The sequence below is a fragment of the Humulus lupulus genome, chromosome 3, assembly GCF_963169125.1.
Source record: "Humulus lupulus chromosome 3, drHumLupu1.1, whole genome shotgun sequence".
NCBI classification, from domain to species: Eukaryota; Viridiplantae; Streptophyta; class Magnoliopsida; order Rosales; family Cannabaceae; genus Humulus; species Humulus lupulus.
In genome coordinates, this window is record NC_084795.1 from 59,333,394 (window position 1) to 59,341,890 (window position 8,497).

Sequence of the window (8,497 nt, forward strand, 5' to 3'; positions counted from 1 at the left end):
AAGGTAATGATTATAGTTCATTTATCTTGGAAACATGTGTTTTAGAGAATGATAAATCCGTTTGGATTATTGATTCTGGATCTACTAACCATGTTTGTAACTCTTTACAGCTTCTTGAATCGTGGGAGGACGTGAACGAAGGCGGCTTAAAGCTTAGAGTTGGGAACGGAGTATTCATTGCGGTCCAAGCTAGAGGAATAGCTCGTCTGAAGTTCGGAAATAGATTTTTAATTTAAAAAGATGTATTTTTTATTCTGGATTTTAGTAGAAATTTAATTTAAGTTTCCATGTTGCAATTAGAACGATTTGTTATGACTTTCACAAGTTTTAATATATCTATTTCTTTCAATGGAACATAATTGTGTATTGCATGTTTGGAAAAATGGGCTTTATATTCTGCGACCTAACGAACCCCTTGCTCTTAACAATGATTTATTCAAAGTAGCTAAAGCTAGGACCAATAAACGTCTAAAGACCGATAACAAAAACATGACGTATTTATGGCACTTGAGACTAGGTCACATTGGCTATGATAGGATTCAAAGACTTACAAAGGATGGACCTTTGAGGGAACTCACCTTAGGTGAATTACCTGTTTGTGAATCTTGTCTAGAAGGCAAACTGACCAAGCGTCCATTCTCTGCAAAGGGTGATAGGGCCAAAGAACCACTTGGTCTTGTGCATTCAGATGTTTGCGGACCTTTGAATATACAAGCCAGGGGTGGTTTTGAGTATTTCGTCACTTTCATTGATGATTACTCTAGATACTCATGTCTTTACCTAATGCATAGGAAATCAGAAACATTTTCAAAGTTTCAGGAATTCCTAGAAATGGCTCAGAACCAATTAGGTAAAAGGTTAAAGATCTTGCGATCTGATAGGGGTGGAGAATATTTGGATATGCAGTTCCAAGATCATTTAACTGAACTTGGGATTTTATCACAACTTACTGCCCCAGGTACTCCGCAACAAAATGGTGTAGCGGAACGCCGAAACAGAACTTTATTGGAAATGGTTAGATGCATGCTTAGTTACTCAACTCTACCAACTTCGTTCTGGGGACATGCAATTGAAACCGCAAATGACATTCTCAATGTCGTGCCGTCAAAATCAATCCCCAAAACACCTTTAGAATGCTGGAATGGTCGTGAACCTAGTTTACGCCATTATAGAATCTGGGGGTGTCCCGCTCACGTCCTGAGGAAAAAGGAGGGAAAGCTAGAACCGCGAATTGAAGTTTGCATGTTTGTTGGCTATCCTAAAGGTACTCGGGGTGGACTTTTCTATAGTGATTCAGAAAAGAAAGTGTTTACTTATACAAATGCTACTTTTCTGGAAAATGACTATGTCCAGAACTTTAAACCTCGCAGCAAAGTAGTTTTAGAGGAGATGGTTAAAGAATTGACTCCAACCAATGTTCCATCGTCATCAACACGTGTTGATGATGAAATTCCCACTCTTCATGTACAACCGACGCAAGTCGATTTAAATGAAGAAAGTACCACTGTTCCTGAGCAAACAGTCACGGAGCCTCGTCGTAGTGGGAGGGTTTCTAGAAACCCAGTTCGCTAAGGTTTGGATGGTGAAACCAATATGGTTGTTGGTGACACTAGTGATGATGATCCATTGTCTTTCAAACAAGCAATGGCTAGCCTTGAAAAGGAACTATGGCTCGAAGCCATGAAATAGGAAATGGAGTCTATGTACTCAAATTCCATCTGGGATCTTGTGGAAGCACCTAGTGACTTTAGGGCCATTGGGTGCAAGTGGATCTACAAGAAGAAACGAGGTGTTGATGGAAATATCGAGACTTATAAAGCTCGATTAGTGGCAAAGGGTTATACCCAAAGAGAAGGTGTGGACTATGAGGAAACTTTTAGTCCGGTAGCCATGCTCAAATCCATTCGCATCCTCCTATCCATAGCAGCCGCTCTCGACTATGAGATCTGGAAAATGGATGTCAAGACAGCTTTTCTTAATGGAAAGCTTGACGAAGTCATTTATATGGATCAGCCAGAAGGATTTAAAGTATCTGGACAAGAAGGAAAAGTTTGCAAGTTGAATAGGTCCATCTATGGACTTAAGCAAGCTTCTCGTTCCTGGAATCTTAGGTTTGATGAAATAATCAAAACCTATGGCTTTGAACAAAATATTGATGAGCCCTGTGTTTACCAACTAAAGGCAAATCAAATAGTGGTATTCCTGGTTCTTTATGTAGATGATATCTTACTCATTGAAAACAATGTTAAGAAATTATCAGATGTGAAGAATTGGCTGAGCACTCAATTCCAGATGAAGGATTTGGGTGAAGCAAGTTATGTTCTAGGTATCCAAATCATCAGGGATAGAAAGAACAAACTTTTAGCTCTATATCAAGCAGCTTACATTGATAAAATGCTTGAACGTTTCTCAATGACAAATTCCAAGAAAGGATGTCTACCGTCCCGCCATGGAATTCATCTTTCAAAGAAGCAGTCTCCCCAGACTCCTGAAGAGGAAGATGCAATGAGAGAAGTTCCTTACGCATCTACAGTTGGAAGTCTGATGTATGCCATGTTGTGTACTAGACCAGATATCTGCTATGCAATGGGAGTAGTGAGCAGGTATAAGTCAAACCCAGGACCGGAACATTGGATAGCAGTTAAGCACATCCTGAAGTATTTGAGACAGACTAGGGATTATATGTTAGTCTACAAGGGTGGTGTTCTGAACCTTGTAGGCTACACCGATTCAGATTTTCAGACTAATGTCGATGACAGAAAGTCTACTTCTGGAATGGTGTTTACTCTTGGGGGTGGAGCTGTGATTTGGAGAAGCGTAAAGCAATCTGCAATCTCAGATTCCACCATGGAGGCTGAGTACATAGCCGCGTCAGAAGCAGCTAAGGAAATAGTCTGGCTAAAGAAGTTCTATTCGGATCTTGGTGTTATTCCAGAAATGGATAAACCGCTTGTGTTGTTTTGTGACAATACAGGAGCGATAGCCAACTCGAAAGAACCTCGAAGTCACAAGAGGAGTAAGCATATAGAAAGTAAGTATCACATTATTCGAGAATATGTGGCCAGGGGAGATGTGAAGGTTATGAAGATTGCAACTGAAGACAATCTTGTAGATCCGTTTACAAAGACACTACCAGAAGCTACATTTGATAAGCATATCAAGGAGATGGGATTAGTATAATTAAGGCATTAGTTTCAATTAGTGCAAGTGGGAGTTTGTTGGGGTTTTATGCCCTAATTAAAACCCAAATTCTTTGTAATCTCATTTTATTATCAATAAAATAATAGAAATCAATTTTTGACTTGGTCAATCACTTTGCTCACATGTTTTATTGATTATTTGTTTAATATAAACTTCTATTAAATCCCGAGCATATAGCTAATCTTATTTATAGTGACGTAATCACAGTGGAATATAAATATGATTATATGTTCAAAATAAGTTAGTCCTAAGATTAGTCAGTGCACTGGATTTACACTGACTTTCCAATCTACGATATGATCTACTTACACATTACAGTGTTATGTTCTTTCTAGAACATTAGCAAAGTAGATAAGATCGGATGTATATGTTACATCGGACAGGACCGATATTGACAGTTGATAAGATAAGTAAACATGTCGTTATTATCTATTCTAGTCATATCATATATTTGACCATAGGTCAATTCAATCTCTATTCTGAGTGGTTAGTATTCTAACTGATTGTATTATTTGAGTTCTTTGACTTGTTCTTTACCAGCTTACCCTACGGACTAGCCCATACTTACATCTTGGGAACTCGGTAGTATAATTGAGTGGGAGTGTTAATCATAGATATGAACATCTATAGCTTCTAATGAAGAAGTGAAACGACGGTTTCCTTTTAGTTTGGTTCAAGGTGTTAAATGATAGAGATCTCATTTCAGTAATTAAATTAGTTTATTGAAATATCATTTACAAGGAACTAAGTGTTTTAAGGATAAAATACAATGAGGGGTAAAACGGTATTTTAGTCCTATCTCATTGTAGACCGTCTATAGAGGATTGAGTGACAATTATGGTTGTAACAATGGATAATTAATAGCGTATCTATATTTGTTATAGAGCGTTCTATGAATTCAAGAGTGCAATTCCAAGTCTATAGTGGAGTCACGAGGAATTAATAAGTTAGTAAATTTATTTGTTAGATTTATGATAACTTATTGGAGCTTGATTTCATAGGCCCATGGTCCCCATTGTACCTTGGATAAAATCATCTAGATAGTCTCAATTAATTGATTTAATTATCAATTAGAATTATCAAAGTTGACCAGGTCAATTTTGGATAGTTTCACAGAGTTGTGTAATTTTGAGAAGAAAAGAGAAATTATGGCAGATTTATTAATTAAGATAAATTGGTATCTAAATTAATAAATAAATTTAAATCAAGGTTCAAATTATAAATAATTAATTTGATAAAGGATTTAAATAATTATTTAATTAATTAAATCAATAGAAAATAATACAGGCCTTGATTTTAAGTCCAATGGGCTTATAATCAAATGAGAAATTTCACGGGCCTATAGCCCATGATAATTTCGACCTAGTGCTTCAAAATGACTGTTATTTTGATGATTTTTTAATTAAATTAAATGGCCTAATTGAGTCTATAAAAGGAGTGCTTAGAGAGAAGATTTCTGAGACGACAGATAAGTCATAAGTCAGATTTTCTGATAGTTTTATATTCTCTCTAAACACAAGTCATTTTCTAAGCCACTTTGTTACTTTCTCTTCTTCTCTCTATATCTATCTCATGTGTTGAGAATTTCCCACACTATTCTAGGTGGTTCTAATGATACATTGGAAGATCGTGAAGAAAATAGAAGATCGGTTCAGTTTCTTGATAATACTCTGCGACAGAGAGGATACAAGAGTTAGAGAAACTGAAGGAAGGACTCTTTAATTCCGCTGCGTATACTGTAAGTATTCTATTCTTTGTTTCTCTTGAATTCAATTTTAGAAACATGTTTTAGGCTATCTCGTATTAATTTGTTTAATATTAGATATACATGAAAATAAATAAAGATCATGTATAAGCTTTTTCCAACAGCTAGATGAGGAGGAGGTTGACTATAATGACAAGCTCGAAGGCTAGATCAGTCTCGAAAGCACATCAACCTTACAATCGAGCTCAGCGACGCGTTTTGCACGCGACAACTGTTAGGAAATTCATATTCCTTACTAATTTGTTGTTATCAGATATTAAATCCTTATTATCATGTGATATTATGTAATTAATGAATTTATTTGTATTTATTTCATATTTAAATGATTGATTGTAACTTCTCGAAATAAGGGGAAGATATTCTGCCAACCAAGTCTATAAATAGCCTGGGGAATTTCATTTGTAGTCTCGCACAAATTGTACTAGAGAATACCCTGCCAAATTGCTTCCTGAAAAAAGCTATGAGAGAGTATTGAGAGAAATAATAATGACTTGTGGACTAGGCAGATTTTAATAGCTAAACCACGTAAAAAACTTGTGGATTCTTCTTTTTTTTATGCAACATTGTTTAGTGCTCTTCATATCTAAGTTGATGAAAAACGGCGTCAACAGTTTGGTGCTTTTGTTGAGAGCATTAAACAAATTTTTGTATTGTTTAATTTGAAACCTCCTGCATAGCATCAATGCCCTCCATGAACAATCCAGGAACTGGTGGACGACCATTGCCATAAATCCCTGAGGAACGAACTCTTCAAACTAAGAACTACCCATGAAGGCCTGGGAAGTAGCCCATGGCAGATCAGGGCCAGGATTAAGGAAGTGCATCATCTGACTCCAAGGGGCCACCTACTCCAACCCCCAAGCCCAATGAGGATTTATACATAATCCTGAAAGATATGTGCCCATTGTGGAATTTGAGAATCGCACACTGCGCGAATAGCTAGCTGAAGCCCTACAGTGCAACGAGGAATTGTCTAGGCAAGCCGCTGAGGCACAGGCACCTCGGAGGAGGATCAGATGGCATCCCCTTAGGAGTACAGCTGCTAGAATTGCTGAACAAAGGGCCCAACATGCCCAGCTGAGGCCTAGGGCAAATACCGGCAATAGTCGCCCCATGAGAAACACTCAAAATGCTACTGTTGGAACAGGGAATAACCAAGCTCCCTCTGTAGCTCGGAATAATAACCCCGAGCCTGTCAGGAACAACCCGGAGCCAGTCCGAGCCAATTGTGGCCTTTCCATGGGAGGCCCCCGCTATCACCAATAAGGCATCCTCTATCGAAAATAAGGCACCCATCTCCAGCTCAAGAGGTACCCCAGCTATCTCCTAATGGCAACCGGACGGGGGAACGAGCACCCCAAAGACCCTCTCGGAGTGGTAGCCGAGATATAAACCATAGGGCTCAACCTGGACATGAGGGTGAATGAGAAGCTCCCCAAGGACATAGGGCATCTTAGCCAGCGGGAAGCCATATGTCAAGGTCACAAATGACTGGAGCGAGGGGGGCAGTGGAAGATCCACCTCGCAACCATCGAGCCACGCAACTAGAGAGAAATGTTAGTTTCATAAGTGGAAGTTTGTACCTCAGTAGGTAGGTGAGTGTATACAACTCCAAACCCAAGAATACTGGGAATTATGATAACAAAAACCCTGATCTTTGAAACCATTTGAATCAAAATCGGTGGCAGGCTAATTCTTCAAACCCAGATTTAAGGGCACATTTGAATAGTCGAAAAGAGCCATGCAGCTAGTATACGGGAATTAGTATAACCTTGTGCATTGGCAGGGAGCTGGAGTTTTCACAAACATAGCCAGATGCCCTAAGTGCAAGCTCAACCTCTGGTGGAATTGGTCCATGAAAGAATCAACTTGCTCGAAAGAGCATTCAAACTCCTTCAAGAAGAGAGGAATAAGGACAAGGCAGACTACTCTGATGAGAAGCTCGAGCCTTTTGCTCTGCATATATCAAACACTTCATTTCCTTACAGATTCAAGATACCCCACGTGGTTCCTTTAGACGGGAACCTAGACCCGTACAGCTGTTTGAGTATGTTTAACACAATAATACGCGCCAGCAACGTCGGTTACAAGCTCAGGTGCATGCTATTTCCAACCATGTTGATGGCACAAGAAAAAAACTTGTTCGACAAGTTCTAAAGGCATTCGATCTCATCTTGGGAACAATTAGAAAAAGAGTTCAAGAAATAATTTAAAGCCATGGTCGGTGTCAGACCCAAAACCTCGGCCTTGACTAATGTTAGACAGCAGCCGAGGGAGTCATTAAAGAGCTACCTGGCAAGGATGAACATAGAGGTGGCACGAGCCCTTAATGTTGATTACAGTGGTCATCTTATGGCAGTAGGAGCTTGGGTACTGTCAGCAACTCTCCTTTGGGACGATATGAAAATCAAACCTATAAGGACAATAATTGAGTTCAATATTAGGGCTCAGAGATTTGTCAATGTAGAGGAGGCAAGGTCAGCATTAAAACAGACCCCTTAGCCTGTTATAACTACAACAACGAACGTTAGCTCAACGTCAACCTCGCCCGCCCCCTCAACGTTGCGGCCCTCAGGAGATAATTCTTCAAATAACTCGGAGGCAGACGTGGGGAAGAATAAAAAAGGAGAAAAATATTTCTCCATTTACACAGTTTATACCAAGCTTACAGAAACTCGAGAAAACATTTTTTTCGCAAACAAAAATCAGGTCTCTTTTAGATGACTTGATCCAATGCGAAACCAAAAATCAAAGAGAGATATAAATAAATACTGTAGATTCCATAGAGACATCAGTCATACCACTGATGAATGTAGACAACTGAAGGATGAGATTGAAGTTCTGATCTCGAGAGGATATTTTGGTCAATATGTAAGAAACAGAAATCCGGCCCAAGCGTCAGCTTGATAAATGGCAGCTCATACACAACCTGCCCAACAGAACACGGCCATGCACACCAGGGAAGACGGTCGATAGATGGGGAGGATGTGATAGCCATTTTCGGAGGGCCACACCTCATTGGTTTGGGTCGAAATGCCCAGAAAGGATATGTCAATGAGCCCAAGACGGGGGACGGATCTCCCATGAACCTGAACAGTGAGCTCCAAAAAACAAGGGGTTGAAACTTAACCCATTACTTTCACAGAACAAGACATATAGCATGTCTAGTTCCCCAACAATGACCCTCTGGTCACCACACTCCAGCTCGCCAATAAAAGGGTGTGCCGAGTCCTGATAGATAACAAGAGCTCAGTTAACATCCTTTACAAGGCCACTTTGGAAAAGATGGGACTCACAGATCAAGACTTGAAAGCCTATGTGACGACATTGTACTAATTTTTAGGAAAAGGGATAGCCAGCACGAGTTCCATCGAGCTACCAGTAACCTTGGGAGACTATCCATTCTCAGTAACCAAGATGATGGAGTTTATAGTATTGGACACCCCATCAGCCTATAATGTACTGCTCGAGAGACCAGCCCTTATTGGGTTGCATGAAATGTCATTTGTTAGACACTTGGCCATCAAGTTC